The 23,954-nt window shown below is 41.0% G+C and overlaps 1 long non-coding RNA gene across 1 annotated transcript; it reads left to right on the forward strand.

Moving 5' to 3' along the window:
• The first annotated feature begins 5,287 nt into the window (after window positions 1-5,287).
• LOC309695827 lies at window positions 5,288-6,863 on the forward strand. Its single transcript, XR_014273238.1, has 3 exons — window positions 5,288-6,416; window positions 6,512-6,604; window positions 6,748-6,863. It is a non-coding gene; the product is annotated as an uncharacterized lncRNA (long non-coding RNA).
• The last annotated feature ends 17,091 nt before the right edge of the window (window positions 6,864-23,954 follow it).

Consider the following 23,954-nt stretch of genomic DNA (forward strand, 5'->3'; position numbering starts at 1 on the left):
CTTTGTTTTTAAGCTTTGTAATTTGCTCATTTCCATCTTCACTGTTTTGAACAAATCAGACGACAATCCAAAGCAGAAGACACCAACAAGATTGTAGAACAAAGAGAGACACACAGCTAAAATAAAATATAAAGGCAGTGATGAACAGTCAGACTTTAGTGCTATAAATGCTAATTCTGTAAATATTTCTAATCTCTGTGGTATTGACTTTAACCTGAGCACATGAGAGGAGAGTGAAAACCTACTGTATCTTCCACTTGAGCCTTAACTCAAAAACATGTGGAACAGCCATGTTAATCCATAAAAGAACTCAATTTAATGCTTCTACTGTTATCTCAGACCCGCATGGGTGTTTTGTGATGGTCTCAGGGCTCCTGTACCATAAGCCTGTGGTTCTGATAAATATTTATGCCCCGAACTGGGATGATGATAAGTTTATTGGCAAAATAATATCATTAATTCCAGATATGAGCTCAAAACAGCTGATTTTTGGTGGAGACTTGAACTGTGTGATGAACGTAACACTTGACCGTTCCAGCTCTAAACCTACAAATCTCTCCAAAAAAGCCAAGATATTATCTGTTTTTTATGGCCCAAACAGGATGTGTTGACCCCTGGCGATTTTTATTTTCACAAAGTAAGTCATTTTCTTTTTTCTCTAATGTACATCATTCATATAGTAGAATAGACTATTTCTTCATTGATCAGAATGTTCTCCCCTTAGTCAAGAATACTGAATATTTAACCATTGAAGAGTCAGATCATGCCCCTGTGCTTTCAGACCTCGCCTTTCTTCTTTACCAATCAGAACGCCCGCCCTGGAAATTAGACGGGACTCTCCTGGCAGAGGAGGGTTTCTGTGAAATGATGTATAAGAAAAAAAAAAATAGATGACTTTCTAATTTTTAAGATAATGTTTCACCTTCTCTCTTGTGGGAGACACTAAAGGCTGTAATCAGGGGAGAAATCATCTCATATTTGTTTAGAAAAAACAAAATGAATTGAATTAGGCAAGAGGAACTAATTAAAACCATTTCTATGGTAGATGCTCAGTACTGTCTCTCCCTCTCCTGAGCTTTATAGAAGGAAGCTAGACCTCCAAATACAATATAATTTGCTATCAACTGAAAAAACTGAACATCTTCTGTTAAAGTCACGAGGTTATGTATATGAGCATGGCAACAAAGCCGGACATTTATTATCACATCAACTTAAATGCCGCTCAGCCGCACAACAAATCCCACAAATACAAAAAGATGATGGTGAGTTAACAATTGACTCTGAAGAAATTAAAGAAACCTTTACTGCGTTTTATTCAAATCGTTATACATCTGAGATTACAAATGACTGCTCTGATATGGAACATTTCTTTGACAATCTTCAGGCTCCTCTTGTAACAGCGGCTCATAGGAATGAAGCTGAACTTCCACTCAATCATGCAGAAGTGACTACTGCACTAAAGGCGATGCAAAATGGCAAGGCACCAGGCCCTGATGGGCATCCTATTGAGCTCTTTAAAAATTTTCTGACAAACTAACAACAATCTTACTTAATGTGTTTAATGATTCTTTGTCTTGTGGGTCACTTCCAGAGACAATGGCTGAAGCATCTATTTTCCTCCTGCTGAAATCAGGTACAGACAGCACAGAGCACGGTTCATAACGTCCCATCTCACTCCTAAACTGTGATGTAAAAATCTTGGCTAAGGCTCTTGCCCTACGTCTAGAAACTACAATCCACGACGTAATATCTGCTGACCAAACTGGTTTTATTCCAGGACGTCACTCATTTATGAATGTCTGTCGGCTCAATGTTATTCCTACTGTATATTACTGTATACTACTATTCTTATTGTATATATTGTATATCTTATTCATCTGTTCCTCTGTCTCTCCTGCTGCTTTGAGCATGTACATGACAAAAGAATTTCCATCCATCCATCCATCTTCATCCGCTTTATCCGGGGCCAGGTCGCGGGGGCAGCAGCCTAAGCAAAGAGGCCCAGACCTCCCTCTCCCCAGCCACCTCCTCCAGCTTATCCAGGGGAATACCAAGGCGTTCCCAGGCCAGCCGAGAGATATAATCTCTCCAGCGTGTCCTGGGTCTGCCCCGGGGCCCCCTCCCGGTGGGACATGCCTGGAACACCTCACCCAGGAGGCGCCCAGGGGGCATCCTTGTCAGATGCCCGAACCACCTCAGCTGGCTCCTTTCGATGTGGAGCAGCAGCTGCTCTACTCTGAGCCCCTCCCGGATGGCCGAACTTCTCACCCTATCTCTAAGGGAGAGGCCAGCCACCCTTCGGAGGAAGCTCATTTCTGCCGCTTGTATCCGCGATCTCGTTCTTTCGGTCACTACCCACAGCTCGTGGCCATAGGTGAGGGTAGGGACGTAGATCGACCGGTAAATTGAGAGCTTCGAAAAAAGAATTTCCCTCAGGATAAATAAAGTTATTCTTATTCTTATCCAATCTCCTGCGTCCGGCGTGGTGCCTGAGGTGGTCATCACGCTGGATGCAGAGAAAGCATTTGATATCTATTTGCTTGTTTAAAGAAATTTTGCTATGGCCCTAATCTTATCTCATGGATAAGACTTATATTCATCACCCAAAGCTTCTATAATCATTAATGGTAAACGTTCACGATATTTTAAGTTGACAAGAGGTACCCGTCAGCCCATTGTTATTTGCCCTGGCCATAGAGCCCCTCTGTATTACACTCAAAACCTTGCCATCAATTGTAGGCATTCATAGGATGGATAAAGAGCATAGAATGTCCCTCTATGCAGATGATCTGTTAATGTATGTATCTGATCCCGTTTCATGTGTCCCCCATATCATCCACACCCTAAGCAGCTTTGGCTCCTTCTCTGGGTACAAACTGAACTTCAGTAAAAGTGAATGCTATCCTGTTAATGACCTGGCTCTTCAAATACAGAGCAGTGCTATACCTTTCAAAACATCCAAAAATGGCTTTAACTATTTAGGCATAAATACAACAAGAGATTGTGCAAATCTCTATGAAGAAAATTTTTGCCCGCTACTTGAAAAGGTCAAATCAGACTTAAAGAAATGGAAGCCACTTCCTCTATCGTTGGCAGGGAAGGTAAATTGTATAAAAATGAATGTACTCCCTAAGTTTCTTTACCTATTTCAGTGTATCCCACTTTACCTTCCAAAATCATTTTTTAAATCTATTGATAAAGCTTTGGTCTCATTTATATGGGATGGGTAAAATCCTAGAATATGGCTGGATTTGTTACAGAGGCCTAAACACCTAGGTGGCTTAGCCCTTCCAAATTTCTGCCATTACTAATGGGCCTATGTTCAAAAAAATCATTTATTGGCTCCACACCCCAGATGAAGATTGGTGCCAAATTGAAGTGGCATCTTGCATTTCCACCTCCCTTAGAGCCTTGGTCACCTCTAGCCTTCCAATTTCCTCACGGCAGTACACCACCAGTCTTATAGCTATTAACAACCTCAAAATATGGGCTCAATTTCGAAAGAACTTTGGGTTTAAAAATCTTCTCCATTTGAGCCCTATTCATGATAATCACCTTTTCCCTCCCGCCAGATTAGACTGAATTTGCTCTTTGGCAGAGACAAGGCATCCACAATTTTTCTGACATGTACATAGACGGTGTATTGGCAAGTTTTCAGGATTTGTCTCAAAAATGTGACCTCCCTTGGTCCAGCTTATTTAGATATTTTCAAGTTCACCACTTCCTTCAGCATTATAACCCCAATTTTCCAAATATAACCCCATTTACTGGTGTTGATGGTCTCTTGAAACTCACATTTAAGCCTAAAGGTCTTATCTCAAGAATTAGCAATTGCATAGCCTCATTTAAGACTATAACAATGGCAAAGATCAAAGTGGACTGGGAGAATGAGCTGGGGGTGGACTTAGAGGAGACCTGGGAAAGCGCTCTTTCAAGAGTAAACAACAGTACTTCTTGTGCCAAATTAAACATCATACAGTTCAAGATTGTTCACCGCATTCATTACTCTAAGGCAAGACTGGCCAAAATATTTCCAAACATAGATGCAAGCTGTGAGAGATGTAGAAATCCTTCTGCAGATTTAACACATATGTTTTGGTCATGTCCAACTTTAAAAGCCTACTGGTCAACAATTTTCAATACACTGTCTGAAGCATTGAATGTTGAGCTGCAACCCAATGTAGTTATTGGTATATTTGGTGCTAAACACAGAGAACATAGAACATTAAGGAAAAGCCACCCAAAGTGGCTCTGTGGTTGGATCTCCAACTTCCTAACTGGCAGACCACAGGCAGTAAGGATGGGCGGACATGTCTCAGCCTCCACCACTCTCAGCACTGGAGCCCCCCAGGGGTGTGTTCTGAGCCCCCTGCTGTACTCTTTGTACACATATGACTGTGTGGCCACTACCAGCTCCACCACCATCATCAAGTTTGCTGACGACACCGTCGTGGTGGGCCTGATCTCTGATAACAACGAGACGGCCTACCTGAAGGAGATTAGGAATCTGGAGAACTGGTGCCAGAGGAACAACCTCCTTCTAAACGTCAGTAAGACAAAGGAGCTGATAGTGGACTTCAGCACTAAGCAGGAGAGGAACTACCAGACCCCCGTCATCAACGAGTGCCCAGTGGAGAGAGTGGACAGCTTCAAATACCTCGGAGTTCACATCACGCAGGACCTGTCATGGTCCTGTCACATCAACACCGTGGTGAAAAATTCCCGACAGCGTCTCTACCACCTCAGACGCTTGAGAGACTTCCAACTGCCCTCCAAGGTGCTCAGGAACTTTTACTCGTGCACCATAGAGAGCATCCTGGCGGGAAACATCTTAACCTGGTTCGGGAACAGCACCATGCAGGACAGACGAGCTCTACAGAGGGTTGTGCGGTCAGCTGAGCGCACCATCCGCTCCGAGCTCCCTGACCTGCACTCAATCTACAGCAGGCGGTGCTGGACCAAGGCCAGGAAGATCGTGAAGGACCTCAGCCATCCCAACAACAGACTGTTCTCTCTGTTGAGGTCAGGAAAGCGATTCCGCTCCCTGAAGACCAACACAGAGAGACTGAGGAGGAGCTTCTTCCCGCAGGCGATACGGTCTCTCAATCACACCACCACACAGTACTGACCCACACATATGGTTCTTACACACACACTGGACTTTCTGGACTTTGTTTTTGCACAACACTGGTCACTATATTCTACATTTCCGGTTAATACTTGTACACACTCTAAAAAGTAATTCATCAGGCCTTTTACCACCACTTGATTAAATCCATAGCTGCAACATAAAAATTCTAATTTATTGATTAAGATAGGCCTTCTAAGTTGCAAACTTTATTTTTTGGGTTGTGTTGAATTAATAATGTTGGTAATTACATTAAATTAATTTTATATGTAATTTGAAATTAAATCCCAATGTTAGTGGGTTCAAAATAAAATTCAAGTTGTAATTACTTAAAGAAATTGAATAGATAACTTATTTTTTTTCTTCTGATTTCAAATTCCCTCCCCTACCGACTTAACTAGCCCGGGCAAATTCACACATGTTGGGTTGCATGGTGCAAGCTTTTGTAAAAGACATTTCAAGGTAAGTAACATTTCATTTACAAATAACAGTTCTACCAAAGCAAAGCATTTGTGCTAGTCACCTGTAGTGGATTTGTGTATGATGTGATGCTCATACAGATAAGGAAATACTTTGCACTACCACATGTAGCTAATGCTAGCCATTCTAAACTTTAGCACAGCAGAGGATAAGACTTATAAAGTTTCATTTGAGTCTTCAGCTTCAGCTAGAGAGTGCAACTGTGGCTAGGAAAAGCGTGGTTAAAGTTTTGCTACACAGTGCAATCTAATTTCGATCTTAGGCTAATTTTGTTTTTCTTTTTACCAAAATTAGAAGCCTTTAAACTGTGAATAGTTTTGTCAGAGGGATAACCTAGAGGCTTCTTTTTTCCATCTGGCTCACCTATTTTATGTCTTTATAAAACTTGCATGACCTATACATTTTTTACAAAATGGGCTGGGAGTGAACAATGTGTAAATTCGAAACCTCTGCAAAAACAGGGTTGCTAAAACATTAGAGATTACACCACGGTTATGGTGGGGAAGTCTCCCTCGTCTTCACCAAGATTGTTTTTCTTCCCTCAAAACTTGGGGTAGCCTTAGATCACTTCTATCCTCTTTAAATAATGTATTAGAGCATTCATTAATGCAGTGTAGCTAATAGTCTGCAAGGTTTAATTCTTCTGTTTGTGTGGTCTACAGATAAAGGAGGAGTTCAAGAGAATAACCACTGTAAGCCTTGAATGGCTACACTTGACAATTGCACCCCAAAACTGATGGATGTCATTTTATCAAGGGGAGGAGCTAAGGAAGTGAGAATCAGGCAGATCAAGGACATGCTTCTTGAGGTAGGACAACCTTTAGACTTTGGGTAGCTTTGAAATGCACTTTGTTGTCAGTCACCCATGTATTTTATACTCATATTTTATTTTTTCTTAAATAGCACAAGACAATTGAAACAAGCAGAGAAGTAGCCATCTGCTGCCTTATCACTTTCCTTGGAGAGAAGGACGAGGACCTTTTCATGGAGTTTGGTGTAAGTAATTCAGCATTGTGTGTGTGTGTGTGTGTGTGTGTGTGTGTGTGTGTGTGTGTGTGTGTGTGTTCGTTCCATTGATCATCTGAATTCATTAAGATTCTATAATTCACTAACCTATTTTTTAAAATTTGCTTTACAAGGACACCGAAGAACTTAAGGCAGGTGATGAAAACTGCCATCATCAGTGACCGGTACACCCCTGGATCTAACCATAAGACTGCAACCATTGTGGTGGAGGAAACAAAAATCATGGAGGGCCAGAATTTCCCAAGGTGCTGTGTTTTGCTCATGGGCATAATATATGCTCTCAATCTGAGCTAATGCAAGGATCTGAAATATACTTTTGAAGTTGTTCAGAAGCTGTTCCTTGACCTTGATGGAACCATCATTATGTTAAAGATGTTGACTCTGTTTCAAATTGTTAGCTGTTTTGAATCCTGTATGTGTAAAATTGATCTTAAAGGTGTTTGCTGCATTGTGTAATAGAAAGATGCAAGATCTTGTAAAGTTTGGTAGGCATTGAAAGTTAACATTTACTGAACACTTGCATGGAAGTATTACTGCAACAAAATGTTTTCTAAGTAGATTTTTTTTACCAATTGAACACATTTGTTTCTGTGGTGTTAAATACATAAAGGCATATTCTATAACTTGGCTGTGATGGTATAAATCTAAATTTCTGGTTTATTTTCACTTTTTAAATACAAAGTGTTGAAATGCCTACTGTTAAAAAATAAAAAAGTTATTTGATTAAAAAAATGTTGAATGAATTCCTTTCTTAAAAGCTATTACAATAAAAAAAGAGAAAGCTAAAATGATGATAATAATGATGAAAATCAGCAACTTAATATTTTAAGTAATGAACTTTAAAAAATTGTTTTTGTAATTGCTGTAATTGATTACATAACACTTAAAAATCATTTCAAATAATGTGGAAAAAGTAATTGGAGGAACATAATTTTTATGAGTAAACAACTTAAAAATATGTTTTTAAGCTACCAAATATTACGTAAATGGTAATTAAAATCACCTTTGATTATGGAGGATAATTTAATTCCCGTAACTCAATATAGTTTGTTGGTTCAATCTAATTTCAACATAAGTTATCATAACTCAAAAAGAGTAATGGAAACTGTTGCGTTAATTTTTTTTGTTGAGCTTAAACAATAGTTTTTAGAGTGCAGCTGCTGTTATCGTGTATATATTTATTTATATTTAGATTTCTTCATACATTCTTATATAGTTCTATATTGTGTATTGTGTATTTTGTTGTACAGTTATTTTATTTTGAACTTTAATTTATATATTTTATCTTATTCTTCCCAGTTAAATTTACCCTTCATTCTAATTTGTGTTGTACAGTTATTTCATTTTTAACCTTAATTTATATTTTATTCCTTCCTAGTTAAATTTACCCTTTTTAATTTTTTCATATTTATTTCCTATCTTATTCATAGCCTTTTCCTTTTTTGTTTTCTTTAGGTCACGAGCAGTTGTCCAAGCATTTCACTACATATCGTACTGTGTATGACTGTGTACGTGACAAATAAAAATTGAATTTGAATTTGGTTCAGTGACCTGACACAATTTATACAGCTGGAAAAAATAAAGTATCCTCTCAAGGGGTTGGAGGAGAGATTCTTTGCCGTTTGGGATACATTGCTAAAACATTTAGAGAAAATTAAAACCATACCCATCTGATACTCGCTTGGTAGCTACCCTATACCCTTACTGTTGTGATGGCGATTAATCTTGTGCAAACTATTGCCTTTGATGGCAAATTTGATGTACCTCATTTAAATTTATTTTATTTTTTCAAATTTTTTCCTTTTCTCTCTGGATTTGTGTCCAATATGCTCTTGGGGTGGGGTACACATATAAAAAGGAGCATTGTGACTTCGTTTACGTGTGTGTGTGTGTGTGTGTGTGTGTGTGTCTGTATCACACATGGAACTCTTCGAAGGCCTGGGACAGAAAGAAGGTACTAAATGTACAGCTCTTTTGTGTTGTTTTTTTTGTTTTTGTTTTTTTTTGTTGTAAAATTTATGCGACATGTCCAGTATGTACTGTGAGAGGAGCCAGAGGAAAGTGATCAAGTGTTGCATCAGGTGATCTGACTTTTTATAAGAAAAGAAAAAAGCAGCCAACAAGAGCTTAGCATATTAGGTAATCCCTGTAACACCTCAAGGTGACAGCCTAATGAAGTCGGCTAGCAGAATGCCAAGAGGGTGCAAAGCTTTTATTTATTTAAACTCCGAAGATTTCAGCCTTTGTCAAAAAATAATGATGTTTTAAGCTCCTTTAAAGATTATTCTGAGGCTGTTGGCAACATTCTTGAAGAATAGTTGTATTTTTCACAAATCTTGCTATTAGAGCATCATCTTTTATTGAAGCCTTGCTGCACTGCTAGCATCAGTTCACTGCTCTCAGGTAAATTAGTCAGAGTTGATGAGTAGATCCTCATAGCATGTTGACATTAAGCCTGAATCATTTGTCCTAGAAAGCACTCTGAGACAACGTTAAATGTCAAAGGTTTCAAATATACAGAGCAAACACAGGTAGTTTCTCTTTTCAGCAGACCCACAGTATGTCGACATTCCCACCCTCCTCACACTCGTGAGGAACTCCTGTCAGATATGTGAGTATCACAGTGAGTGGGGGTTTATGTCTGGGTCAGAGTGTGATTCATAGCTTTTTTTTTTTTTTTTTTTTTTTTACCAGCAAATTGTTAACAGTGCAGAAAAGTTCGCAGTGAAAATGTCAGGCTTTGCAGACGTGAACTGAGCAACGTGTTCAGTAAGATAAATGTCATATCTAATGCAGTTATAAATCGAAGATGTATTCTGTAACAGCAAAATATTTACTTAATATATGTACGAATGTACTATGTAAAGGTTTGGATAAACACACTTATTCAAGCGTTTTAGCAGTAAAATGTGTCAGAATTGGCACTGCATATTTGTGTCTTGTGTATTTGACTTACATGCACTTTTGTTTAGCAAATTTAAAAAAATGCCCTAATACAGAGTACGTAATTTAAAATATTAGTAACAATTGTATTTTAAAGGGAAGATGCAGTTTAACATAGTTCCTATACAGAATTAAGACTCATGTGCTGCACATTCAAATCTACAATGACAGATCTTACTATCCAGTATGAACTGAATAAACTTAAATGAATAAATACAATTAAATCTTGACCAGAGTCATCAAACCTGCAGATTTCAGTAAATAATAATCATGTGATGCTGTGACATCCATGTGTAACATACTGCCTCATTGATGGCTACGAGATAACACAAGTTGTTGTGGGTGAGCCATTCATTATTATTGAACATTAGTATTGACTTATTCACAGACATGTGGATGATATTGTAGGTTTCTTGCTTTCTCAATCACATTACAGTTAGTTTTTTTTTGCACTTACCAGTTAATCAGTAGAGATTGATAGAGAGAAACTAAATCCAAATGTAGGAATTTTTTGTAAAATTTGTTTTGATGAATAACAATTGGTATTTTTCCCCCCGTAATGCTAGACGTCCTTTGTAAGTTATTTAAGCAGCACTATATACCACATAAGAAAGCTCCTGATTCTTTGAGGAAACTGACACTGGTTGTCCCACTTTATTAATTTATTCTGTTTTCTTAGCATTTATTAGGGTGAAGATTTCAGTAGCTATGTTAATTACATAAGAAAACAATTGTATTACTAAAAACTACTGACATTGACTTATCTACTAATTTCATGTCCTTTTATATATGTGTGTGCTGTGGAATAAACGCGCACACACACACACACACCTTTAATCCTGTGAGTATGTGACTGTCACGGCTGCCGAGGCGAGCCGTGTGGAGTTGGAAGAAGGACCCAAGATGCAGGCAGTGGATGAGATACCGGTGGTTTTATTTACAGAGGTGTAGTGGCAAACAAACAGTGGGGCATAACAAATAACTAAAGACACCTAAACTGGGAGAACTAAAAATAACAGACCTGGGAGCATATGACAACGGGATGAGAAGCAGAGAGACGCAGATGAGGAACAGGACACCGTGGAACACAGGGTAACAGACTGACACGGAGTTACACAGACGAACCGGCAACAGGCAGGAAAACACACAGGGCTTAAATACACACACACACACACCAGTAATCAGGGGATGAGAGACAAGAGGGCAACACAGCTGGGAGGAATCTGGGCTGACGGGACAGGGGAAACGTAAACTGATCACACTCACATACGACACGGACCTTCACAATAAAACAGGAAACTCAGACACAGGGAACCAGACAAGACATTGAACTAAACAGACAGATTCACAAACAGATGGGGTGACACCATAGACAGACAGATACAGACGCAGACTCAGAGGCAGACCGAATATAACACAGAACCTAAACAATCATCTAGAAAATGATAACAAACTAAAAGCGCTGGGTCACCGACCCAGGACCATGACAGTACCCCCCCCCCCCCTCAAGGGCTGGCCCCAGACAGCCCAGCAGAAACACAAAAACAGACCAAAACAAAACAGAAAAGGACCCGACCAGGGTGGGCGGAGGGGGCCCAGGACGGAGGGACAGAGTCCAAAAAGGCCCAGATGGCCAAGTTCAGGAGGCCGACCATGCGAATGGCAGCGGGGCAGGTCCGGATGCCGGCCACGCAGTAGGCAGTGGCGCGGAAACGGTTCTGGGGGCCGACCGTGCAGACGGCAACAGCAGCGTGGAAACAGTTCCGGGGGCTGACCGTGCAGACGGCAACAGCGGCGTGGAAACAGTTCTGGGGGCCGACCGTGCGGACGGCAACAGCGGCGTGGAAACAAGTCCGGAGGCCGGCCACGCGGAAGGCAGTGGCGGAGATGCCCAACAAGCGGCCTGGCAGATGACCGACGATGTGGAGGTGGTAGTAGGGGACCTGAAGGCTGCATGGCCCCTGCAGCCCCAGGCGAAGCGGAGGCTGGACCAGACGAGGCGGAAGCGGAGGCTGGACCAGACGAGGCGGAAGCGGAGGCTGAAGCAGAAGCTGGACCAGGCGATGCTGATGCTGAAGCAGAGGCCGGACCAGACGAGGATGATGAGGATGCGGAGGCCGGACCAGGCGAAGAGGCTGAAGCAGAAGCGGAGGCCGGACCAGGCGAAGCAGCTGATGAGGATGCTGAAGCTGGAGCCGGACCAGGCGATGCTGATGAGGATGCTGAAACCGGACCAGGTGAGGCCGAAGACTCTGAGGCAGCAGCAGGCGAGGATGATGAAGCCGCAGCAGGCGAGGGTGATGAGGCCGCAGCAGGCGAGGGTGATGAGGCCGCAGCAGGCGAGGGTGATGAGACCGCAGCAGGCGAGGGTGATGAGACCGCAGCAGGCGAGGGTGATGAGACTGCAGCAGGCGAGGGTGATGGCTGGATGGGCTCCTCGGGCCCCCCAGCTGACGAGGCAGGAGGCTGGACGGGCTCCTCGGGCCCCCCAGCTGACGAGGCAGGAGGCTGGACGGGCTCCTCGGGCCCCCCAGCAAAAACAGTCTCAGAACCAGTGGGCACTGGAGCCCCTGGCACACACAGAACAGAACCAGCAGGTGCGGAGACCTCTGGCAGGAACGCAACAGAACCAGCAGGCACACGGGCCTCTGGCAGGAACGCAACAGGACCAGCAGGCACGCGGGCCTCTGGCAGGGACAGAACAGGACCAGCAGGCACGCGGGCCTCTGGCAGGGACAGAACAGGACCAGCAGGCACGCGGGCCTCTGGCAAACACATAGCGGCCTGCAGCTGCGCAGAGCATTGACCCTGCTCAGGCAGCGACAGCTGGGTGCAGTCCTCAGCTGGCTTCTTAAACTCCAGGGGTCCAGAGTCTGATGGGGGCTGAAACCCAGCCTCTGGGGAGGCCCTGGAGTGCATCTGTTACGACCCGGCTCAAAAGCCGCAACATAAAAAAAAGGAGATGAATAACAGAGTGTGGGTGAGAAGAGGTTTCATCCTAAAATGGAAAACCAGGTTGGCTAAAATGGCTGGTGCCACCAAGGCAAAGACTAGTGCACTGCCGGAAAGCTTGCCTCAGGTATGCTTTTATCCACACCTGACTAGGTGTGGCCAATTAGCACCAGCTGAAAACACTGAGACGATTAAAAGCTGCAGAGGGACGTAACAGCATCTCAGTCTCAGAACTGGCCAGCCTTTGAGGAATGTTGACATTATTATTAGATTTGTCTCTCTGCTTGGAATGGATGGGCGAGGAATAGTGTCTTTCGGGTAGAATTGACTTATATTGTTTTACAGGTGAAGCAACTGACACAGGATGCAGGGCTGGTGGCTGCTGAACAGGAGGCTGAACTGAAGGTGACTGACATAATGGTTGTGATGACAACGGTGGTGAAGTTGGAGACTGAACGGAGGATAAAGCTGATGATTCTTCTGCCAACTGAGCTACAGACCGGGCTATGGATTGTAACATGGTTTGTAATAAGTCCGGCTGTGACTGTAATTGAGCTCTGGATTGTGAGGCTGAATGTGGCGGAGGTGGCGACTGGGCTTCTGGCCGGGCGGCTAACTGAGCTTCTGGCCGGGCGGCTAACTGAGCTTCTGGCCGGGCGGCTAACTGAGCTTCAGGCGATAAACAGTTTGTCCTGTGCCGTACAGAACATCACCCCTGAGTAAACGGTCCCACAGTTCAGACCAACAATACTGTCCTGTCCACTCACCACAGCTGGCCGCTCGGAAATCCCCAGGTCCGACTGTGGCGAGGAGCGTCGGCAGCGTGAGCGCCGTTTCCCCCTTGAAGGCTGGGTTGACGGGCCGGGCAGAACATCCTCTGTCGGACCGGGCAGTGAAGCATGAGTTGCAGGGTGGGTGGTAGCAGCCGGGGGGTGAAGACGGAGTCCGTTCAGAATGAAATTCTGTGCGAGCGGGTGAAGTGAGCTGAGCAGCCAGGGGAGACGAGAAACCAAGCGCTGTAGCCGATTAGCCACGGCTTGGCGAAATTCTCTCCCCTCGTGCTCCAGCCACGCGTTAATTAATTTGTCCACGGAGTAAACAATGTCCTCCCGGAGCTCCTTGGGCGGGTTGAATGCTGCTGGGTCCATAGTGGCCGGTTCATACTGTCACGGCTGCCGAGGCGAGCCGTGTGGAGTTGGAAGAAGGACCCAAGATGCAGGCAGTGGATGAGATACCGGTGGTTTTATTTACAGAGGTGTAGTGGCAAACAAACAGTGGGGCATAACAAATAACTAAAGACACCTAAACTGGGAGAACTAAAAATAACAGACCTGGGAGCATATGACAACGGGATGATGAATAGCAGAGAGACGCAGACGAGGAACAGGACACCGTGGAACACAGGGTAACAGACTGACACGGAGTTACACAGACGAACCGGCAACAGGCAGGAAAACACACAGGGCTTAAATACACACACACACCAGTAATCAGGGGATGAGAGACAGGAGGGCAACACAGCTGGGAGGAATCTGGGCTGACGGGACAGGGGAAACGTAAACTGATCACACTCACATACGACACGGACCTTCACAATAAAACAGGAAACTCAGACACAGGGAACCAGACAAGACATTGAACTAAACAGACAGATTCACAAACAGATGGGGTGACACCATAGACAGACAGATACAGACGCAGACTCAGAGGCAGACCGAATATAACACAGAACCTAAACAATCATCTAGAAAATGATAACAAACTAAAAGCGCTGGGTCACCAACCCAGGACCATGACAGTGTCAGTGTTCTTATTTCCATGCTGAGCTGTCACCCAACCACCAGTTAGAGTCCCGAGCATTTAATCATCTCTGTCACAATGCTTGCTCTCATTGTTCCTGCTTCTTTTCCTGACAGTTCATGAGACCTTGAAAGACAAAGTAATGCTGTCTGGAATGATGCATTACCTCAGATTTTTGTCTGAGGTGAAGAATTATATTCTAATTTTCGGTCTAATGAATGGATCCAACAGATGCTGTGAAGCCTTTTAGGACAGCACTGCATGTTGGTAGACTGCCGTGTTGCTTAATAATCTACTGGTTAGATTTTTAGAGGACAAACATTATCTTGAAGGGGCTTAATATTTGAAAGCTCTTAGGCTTCTTATGTTCTTATTCTCTTATGTTTTGTTCTTGCAGATTATTAATTAAAAAAAACATTTAGATACCAGCGTCTATTTTTGAAGCAAAAAGTGTGTAGGGAGAGTGTAGCATCAGTAGTTTGAGTTTTTGCACCAAGAAGCATGACTATTAAAAAAAACAAAAAAAAAACCCCAAAAAATTATAATGTATGATTACACGGAAAGGATTATTTTTCTATACGGTAATGTGTAGTTACTGTAGTATGGCTGGGTGGAGTAGCATAGTAAAAACAATGATATGTGGATTAGAGCAGTCATACAAACATCAGAACAGAAATATTTTAGAAATGTATCAAAAACGTATTTGAAACTAAAAATTACTGAATACACAAAACTGATTTCACCCAAACTGGAGCTGGCACAATGGAAATTAATCAACCATAATATTCAACCACTAAAACAATTTTTGTTTTAGTGTGGCGAGATTATTATAGTATCTTATGCCACCTTATACCTCTAATCAAAGAATTGTTGAGTCATTATACGACTATAGGCCACATTACGCCTTGGATTAAAGATTGTGAAATCATTACACTGTTTTATGATGCATTATACTGCTGATTTATAAGAAATACTGTCTAATTAGAAAGGAAGGAATGCAAGTAAATTACTATAATATGGCATCTTAATGAAAAGTAATCACATGCTTTACTATAGTAAATGTGAAAATTTACAGATAATAACAATAATTTTGGCAGAACAACACAACTTTTATTAAATTGTCCATTACTAAGCAGGAAAGAGAATCCTGCCTCTGAAATCAAAAATTTAGTTTTGAATTATTACCATTAAATAACAAGTAATAGTATTAAAAATGAATTGTATGAATTAAAACAATGTCATTACAAACCTGTTATTACTGTAAATTGCTGTCAGAAGTTGCTTGGCACTCATAGTAGAGTCTCATAATATGTCTTTTATTTTTACGTAGATTGCTAAATAGAATCCGGAAACAGGTAAACATAAAAAAAAAAGAATAAAAATAATCTCTGAAGTTTCTGACACACACAAAAAAGTCCATGGGCAGCAGTCAGTTTTTAGACACTGTTTAATGCTCCTTTGTGTTTTAATTGTGGAATTCATAGCTATACAGTGTAATCACAGAGGGATGCTTCACTCATTTGTACCACTTTGAAAGTTTGCCATACAATTGCAGCCTTCTTCATAATTACCAAAAGCAAAGATAAGGAGCAGTGCTCGGTGTCAGCCGTGTCTGCAATAGAAACAAAACAGCAGTTTCTCTTTTGACTCAGAAATACAACAATGAAGAAACACGATTTATGTCTCTCAGTCTGGGGCTTCAGCTGGAAAAAGGCTGAATCTATCATTTAGTTATGCTTACTTTTGCGTGTCTTTCTGCAAGCAAAGCAACATTTAACACTGTGCTGGAGCTCATTAATTTCAAATTATGATTTGGTAAGAGATACACTATATGTCTGTATATATATCGGATCTCAGCTGACCCTTCTCACCCTGGACACAGTCTGTTTGACCTGCTCCCCTCAGGCAGGAGGCTCCGGTCCATTCGCACCAGAACCTCTCGCCATAAGAACAGTTTCTTCCCCTCTGCTGTTGGACACATGAACAATAACCATATGACTGTACCCGCCACTAACACATGACCCTACGCTGTGTCACTGCATCATTCTATGTTTGGCACTGATCACCACCTGCACTCATGTATATATCTTTCAACGTAGCACTCTTAATTCTTATTCTCATGTATATATCTCATGTATATCTCATGCACATATCTTTCCACGTAGCACTTTTAATTCTTATCCCTACTTTTATTTTTTTCCATGTCTATTTAAGTGCTATTTATGACACTATGTTTGCACTGAAGCACCGCAGCAATTTCCTAATGTTGTAAACCTGCTCAACATTTGGCAATAAACCCCATTCTGATTCTGATTCTGATTCTGATATGTGTAACGATAACTTGTACTCTTGTTATTACTGTATAAATATCAATCTAAAGAAAAGGACTTACAAATGTATTGATGTATGCATCACTTAGGGTTATGTTTTCAGCCATGGCTTTCCAATCTTGACTTTTGGCATATAATGTGTCAACCCCTCATTATTTTAGTTTATTAAACATGACATTGAGTGAAACGTGTTTCATGAGGTCACACTGATCTTTGACCATCAAATTCTGATCCATTTATCCCTGATTCCAAATGGATGTTTATCCCTGATGTAATTGAATTTCCTCTAGCCTTGTATATCACATTCATAAAAATGCCATCATCTCACAGATGTTGATACCTCAGAGTGCTACCATGACAACAAGAATAATCAGAACTGCACAGTATGATTACTAAGGGAGAACTAATTAAAGCCCCGGGCGGGAAGCAGGGAACACCCACAGACACTCGGGGATGCTGGAACACATGTTGTGACACACCAGCTGTATGTATGCATGGATGAATACAGTTATATACTGTAGAAGACACCAATTCAGACACAGACCTGAGACCTAGTGACACATACTCAGTGGGGTATGCAGATGCACAGAAACTACAAACCACAAAGAACAGACTTGGTCAGAGCAGAATAAGGATTAAAACAGTCACTGCAAAAGCTTTAGCACCTCTGGTAACACAATTCCTTATAAATATATAATTTAAGGTCTTCTGCACAACAACAGAACAATTCTGTTATTTCAATGCACATTTCTTCTTTTTTGTGAACCCTTTTCATAAAATTACTTTACACTGTAAAAAATTGGGTTCCATATAATGAAAATTGATATGATCATAACTCTAACCTGCTTATTTTTTTTGCTGTGAGATTCTGTGGCTTAAACTCCAGCTGCAACTTGATTGAAGTAATTTATTTAAGGTGTTTACTTTTATTTATATTCTTATCCTACATGTAGAACGTGTATATGTTTATGTTTATTTGGTTCATACCCTCCCCTGTTAGATATGAGCTCATAGGTCTTTGGAAAGAGTCAAGAGTAACAATAAAAACCTTGATTGTAATTTAACGAGGAGAACAAACAGCACACCCTGGTATTAACGCTTTTGACATTTCTTCCTTCCTTTTTTTTACTCTTCCTTTGTCGCTGTCCTTCGCTGTCACTCGTTCCCATTTCTGGTCCTTGTTAAGATTCCTAGGAGGTGCCAGGAGGCGTCAAGGAAAGACAAGTCACTAAACGAACAGACAGATTGTTAATTTCCCTCCCCTGGGCACAGACTGAACGGGGAAATCCAACTCTGTTTGCAGACAGAGCAAAATACTGCCACTTATGTTAGCATCTCGACCACAATATTCCTCTCTCACTTCCTTTTTCCATCTTCCTGTCACTCAGTCACTTTCAGCTTTCAGAGCACAATAATAAAATCTATGCAGTCATGTTTTCAGCTCTCTTTACTGTTTTACTTTTCTTTCTTGGCACTGTCTCTGTCTGTCCTCTTGAATTTATCTTGGCCATTTAGTCTGTCTAGGCTCTGTTTTACTGCACAGAGAAGTATGTGGACTCTATATGTAACAGTGAATCTTATTTCACATGGTCCCAAAAGTAAAGAAAGAAGGAAGGAAACAAGGAATGTTGCTCATTAATTTTTAATAGTGCACTTGAAGAGAATGAAGCTGTTGGTGATATATACAGCTTTACAAAAGCACTCTTTTTTTGCTGCCACTTATGAAACATTTTACTTCTGAATCTCTGTTGCTCAAAAATCGCTTTCTTTGTGATCAGTGTAACAACTGCTATCACACTTAGCCCATTTTATTCTCTATTTTATAGTTTCCATTTTCATTGTTACTGCTCAAACTCATCAGCTAAAAGCTCTTCACAGTGAATAATTTTTTTTACAGTTTTCCTGACTCCAGATAACAAAATGGAATCTGTACTTATTATTATATAAAGTTAAGTTTAAGTTTATACTGTCAGTTATTACCAAAATATTTTGCAGATTAAAAGGGTTAATAATTTGTTTGAGGTAATTTGTTGCAGGCAAATGTGTTTGATTATTGTAAAAATAAAGGCTTAGTCACAATTATTAAACATACAAATTTAGCGACCATCTATGAGATGCTCTCGATCAGCTGAGCAAAGCTCCTTTTCAGATAACAATTACTCCCAAATGCTGTGCATGTAGTGTGTATACTTAATGTTGAAAAACATTTTAACAGTATTGCTTGAAGCTAGCTGGTATCATGTTGAATGATTGATTCAAGGCAGAATAAATCCAGCTAGGCCAGCTTTTTTCCAAATTTCTGTTTAAATTCAGTTTTTTATGTTTGTGTGTTTATGTGAAATTTAACCTCAGCTTCCTGTTTGTTACAGACAGAAGTGGCACCTGGTGTAGTTTTCTGCTGGTGTAGCCCATCATCTGCTTCCACTTGACATGCTGTGTGTTCAGAGATGCTCTTCTGCATGGCTTGGTTGTATAGCATGGTTGAGTTACTGTTGACCTGTTATATCAACAAGGCATGTTTCATCCGGGGAACTGCTGCTTGTTGGATGTTTGTTTTTTGTTGTGTTTTTATTTTTATTTTATTACTTGGACTTGTTTGTCTTTTCTTATCTCTGACCATAAACTCATGAAGGAAAATCCTAGTAGATATGCAGTTTCTGAACTATTCATATCTGTCCACCTGGCACCAACATCCATGTTCAAAGTCACTTAATAATGGATTGCATTTATATAGCACTTTTCTAGACACCCAAAGCGCTTTACAATTCCACTATTCATTCACTCTCACATTCACACACTGGTGGAGGCAAACCACAGTTGTAGCCACATCTGGGGCAGACTGACAGAAGCGAGGCTGCCATATTGCGCCATCGGCCCCTCTGGCCAAGTTGGTGGTAGGTTTAAGTGTCTTGCCTAAGGACACAATGACCAAGACAGACAGAGCTGGGGATCGAACCGCAACCTTCCAGTTACAAGATGAGCTTCCCAACCCCCTGAACCACGGTCGCCCCCATTTACTTACCGTAAATGACCTTTCTTCGTTATTCTGATGTCATTTTGAACTTCAGGTTTTCTTATCCATGTTCCTACAATGGGAGTGGTTGATTAGATATTTGTATTAACGGGCATTTGAACACGTGAATAAATGAATACAAAATGTAACCAAACCTCCATCGTCCTTGCAGTCAGACAGCATTATTTTCTTCACTTGTCAGTAATTCTGTTGTTTTCTAGTGTGGGCTGGACGGGATGGAGGTGGAGTGTAGCCTATCTGTGATATTTCACGTAGTTAGTCTTGACAGTGACAGTCCAATCCCACTCCATGCTGCTCACTTCATTTCTTCTTGTTCCTTTTTTCTATCTGTCTTTCAGTTTCAGGGGAGAAAAGTATCTACAGTAGGTCTGGTGAATGAGACAATACTCTAGTTCAGCTGTGCAGATTAAATCAGGCCTTGGCTTTCCACAAACACAGTCCTCACAATGCAGCATCTCTTTTAGGGCAAAGAAAGGAATGAGTGTGTGTAAGGGAGAAAGAGGCACTATCAGATCTCCTTGGCCTTCCTGCTGGCTCGGTTTCAGTGCTCTCCAGATTAACTGCTGCTCCCTGACCTTTAAAGCATCCCTTATTGAGCTCAGTGTAGCTTACAGGGCCATGCTCAGTCTGATAGCCTTATTTTATCAGCACAGCACCACAGGGCAGTGAGTTGTCACTTCAATTCATCCTGTTTTCTGTAACAAGCAAATTTCCTGTGACCTATGCTCCATTAATGTTCAGTCTTAACTGGACAAATGTGGTTACAGCACAGACACTTAATTTGTTTTTTACTATTGCCAGAGCTGGAGCTGGTGACTAAAACTGAAAGAAATATACTTAACTATAAGGAACAGAAAATATTTGCCTTTAAACTGAATTTAAATTTACATGTCCTTGGGGCACCTGCATTTTATTTTTTATATATATATTTTTAACTATAAGTAGCACTGTCTCAGACAAAACACAATTGGATTTGCAAATAGCTCCATCCTGTATTCATTCATACAGTTTACACTATCTTGCCTGCTCTTTTGGAAACGGGGTTGTAGACATTTGGTGTAAGTATCTGTTGCTGCAGACTCAAAGCTAGGCAGGAGGACTCGGAGTGCAGCTGGCTCACTATAAAGTGGGAACCTTGAAGAGTTGCCATGCTGACTTCACAGCATACTGAACAGCTTATGAGTGGACTGTGGACAAACAGTTGACACAGTGTTACTGTTGCATCTGCTCTCCCTCTCCACCCTTCTGTCAGTCTTTGTTGTTGTGCCGACAGGCTGTCTGTCCTGCTTAAGCAGAGACCATATCAACTCAAGTTCAATACTAACAGCAAATGGTGGAACGCAGCTTAGTTATCCAAATGCCACATGGTTGTAATTAAACTAGTTTGCATGTATGTCTTTCACACATGAAGGCATAGCAATGTTTAAGTTGACTTTATTTCTTGATGTTCTTACTCCATATTAAAGAAGGAAAAATGATAACTGAGCCCATGTCACTTTGCACAAACACAGGTGACTTTCAGTTTTATATCCTATACGTTTTACTTTCAGACACTATGGCCTCATATTTCCTATTCAGAATGCAGAAAATAACTCACAGATACACATTGCTTCGTTGAGAGACCCAATCTATCACTGCAGACAAAAGCAGCCCAGGGTAAACGTATCAAATTTTGGTAAACAGTCAAATTAGCATTCCTTTAGTGGCCTCTTTTCCACACTATACTGCTAGGAATTTCCTTCTTGAGATCAGATAGAAAAAGAAATAAAAACACCATCTGTTGATTAAGACTCCCGCCTTGTTAAATTAAGGCGTGATACAACCAAAAAGCTGGCAGTGATTTTGTTTTTCTGGCATTTTAGTTTTAGAAGAAGATTACAAAATAATCAAAAAATGTTCTTCGATATTTTATTCTTAGTTCCTGTGTTTTTTGGGGGGGGTTTGTCTCGGAATCAACATTTCTTTTGCCCGTGTGTGTATTTTGCAAGACAGTTTAAAAGCAAATTGAATAAGTATGATATGCTGACGGCACGTTCTATTACAGCTCGGTGAAAATGGTGGTAACAGTGTAGTAAGGTGAAAATGACCCATAACAATATCGAAATATCAACTTAATTGCACATAGTTACCAAAGTCATATCCAAATAACAACAAAGTAATAGCTTGTGCTAACACTGGGTGTACTTGAGTAATATTATAGAGTAAGAACTTCTAGAAACCCCCCGAAGAAACATAATGTCACAGTCCTGGGTCACTTGACCCAGTGTTTAGAGTTTTCACATATTTTGAAATTAATTGTTTATGTTTAAGTTCATTAGCTAAACTAAGCTCATTTCTATTTGGGCTAGGTTGCTCTGTTATACTTCATTGTTTATTAGATTAGTGTCTTCACCCCCTGTGTTTAAATTCCCCCTCCTTCATATGTTTCATGTCTGCGTGTTCTATTTCTTAAGGCTCGCTTGCCATGTCTGCGTCCCGTTATGTTTCCTGTTTTATTTTGAAGAGGTCTGATGCCCCATGTTCATTGTGTTTAGTTTCACTTCCCTGTGCCATAATTATGTTCATTCCAGTCAGTGTTTCCCCATGTGTTTCCACTTCCCCTGATCACCTCCTGTGTGTATTTAAGTCCTCTGTCTTCCTTCAGTGTCAGTTTGTTTGTTGAGTTCTCATCATGTTTCAATGCTTCCATGTTTCCAGGTTTTTCCATGTTCAGGTTTTGTCCTTTGTCTTTTGTGCTTAGCATTTAGTTTTCCCCAGTTTAGTTCCTGCTAGTTTTTCCTTAGTGTGCATCTGCCTTTTGTTTTGTACCTTTTCCCAGCCACAAATAAATGGTTCACCTTTTTAAAATTATAGTTTCATTCCAAGTGTCTGCATTTGGGTCCTCCTCCTCCCTCCACATGGTCTGCCGGTGCAAACTGTGACACTTAATTTATATTTCAGCATAAATTTTGAAGCTAAACTGCATTTGGGTCTTAGCCAAAAAATAGGAGTAAAGGGCAGAGTCAAAGACAAACTCTGAGATACAAAAAATTGCACAATGACTACTAATCAACCATTAACTAATAACCTAAAAGAGTCACAACTAAACCCATCATGTCTGGGCTTAGTTGTGACCTTTTTAGGGCATCACTGTACAAAGAGATCAGAGGTGGTCAAACTGGTCACCCAGAATGCTTCTGAAAGCAAAGGTACCTTTGAATTGAGATTATATAAAATATATAATCTGTGTATATTGATTCAAATGACTGCCACTAAGACTTCTTAATGAATGACATGACAAAAGCTTTCGCATTAGCGATAAATGTATTTCAGCCTGTACAAATAATTTGTATTTTTATGAGAAACTGAAGTGTTTTGAAGGTGTTTAAGGTCTGCAAAAAAAGGTTTGCATACATGCATAATAGAGCAATTAATGACATAAGACATAGGGCAGTGAAGCAAATGTCTTTTTAGACCCAACATAAGTCTGGATAGTAGCTCCTTAGTAAATTTGCATGAAATAAAAATGATTTTAGTGCCATAAATATGTAAAACACAAGTTCAAAGTAAAACACTGATGTTCATAAAACCGTGAAATTTTCACGAGCAGAGAATCTTTTTGACAGACAGGTGTAAAGAAGCAGGAGACGCGATATGGAAGGGGAGACAGCCGGTGAGGGAGCGAGTTTGTGAAAATGATAAAGAAAAGATAGAGAAAAGCGGGTATAGGTAATATTAGAGGAAGAGGGAGATGGATAAAGTGAGGGAGATCAGTCTATCAGATCAATATCTGCTTTAGCACTCAGCTTCAAAGGCCACTAAGCTAAGCTGTGCTAGAGCAGCTTAATATAAAGTTCATGTGCGTGTCAGCAGGTGTGTCGAATGGATTCATACGTGTGTTTTTTACGTGCAGTTTTCAGTGTGTGTGTGTGAGGAAGGCTGAGCTGGGGTTTAATGAGCATTCAGGCATTTGAATCAGGCTGTTTGCTCCATAAAGCCTGCTACTGCCAAAAGCTTCCTTTGTGTGCATGGGTTTTGGTGTAAGTGCCTGTGTGGGCGTGTGTGTGTTTTGCTGGTATTACTTGCAAAACAAACGGAAAACCCTGAAAAACATTTGCACACACGGTGATGTTGCAGTGCAGTCTAGGTTATTGTACTGAAATAAATCTGCTGTTGTATAATTTGAAGAGATCACTTTCAACAGGCTGTTGTGTGAAGTGCAGAGCTTCAGAAGAGGTTCAACCTCTTCAGTTCTGAATGGCAGCAGAGTTGCCTGTAAATC

Source organism: Aulonocara stuartgranti, assembly GCF_965226115.1.
Source record: "Aulonocara stuartgranti genome assembly, chromosome: 19".
Classification (NCBI taxonomy): Eukaryota; Metazoa; Chordata; class Actinopteri; order Cichliformes; family Cichlidae; genus Aulonocara; species Aulonocara stuartgranti.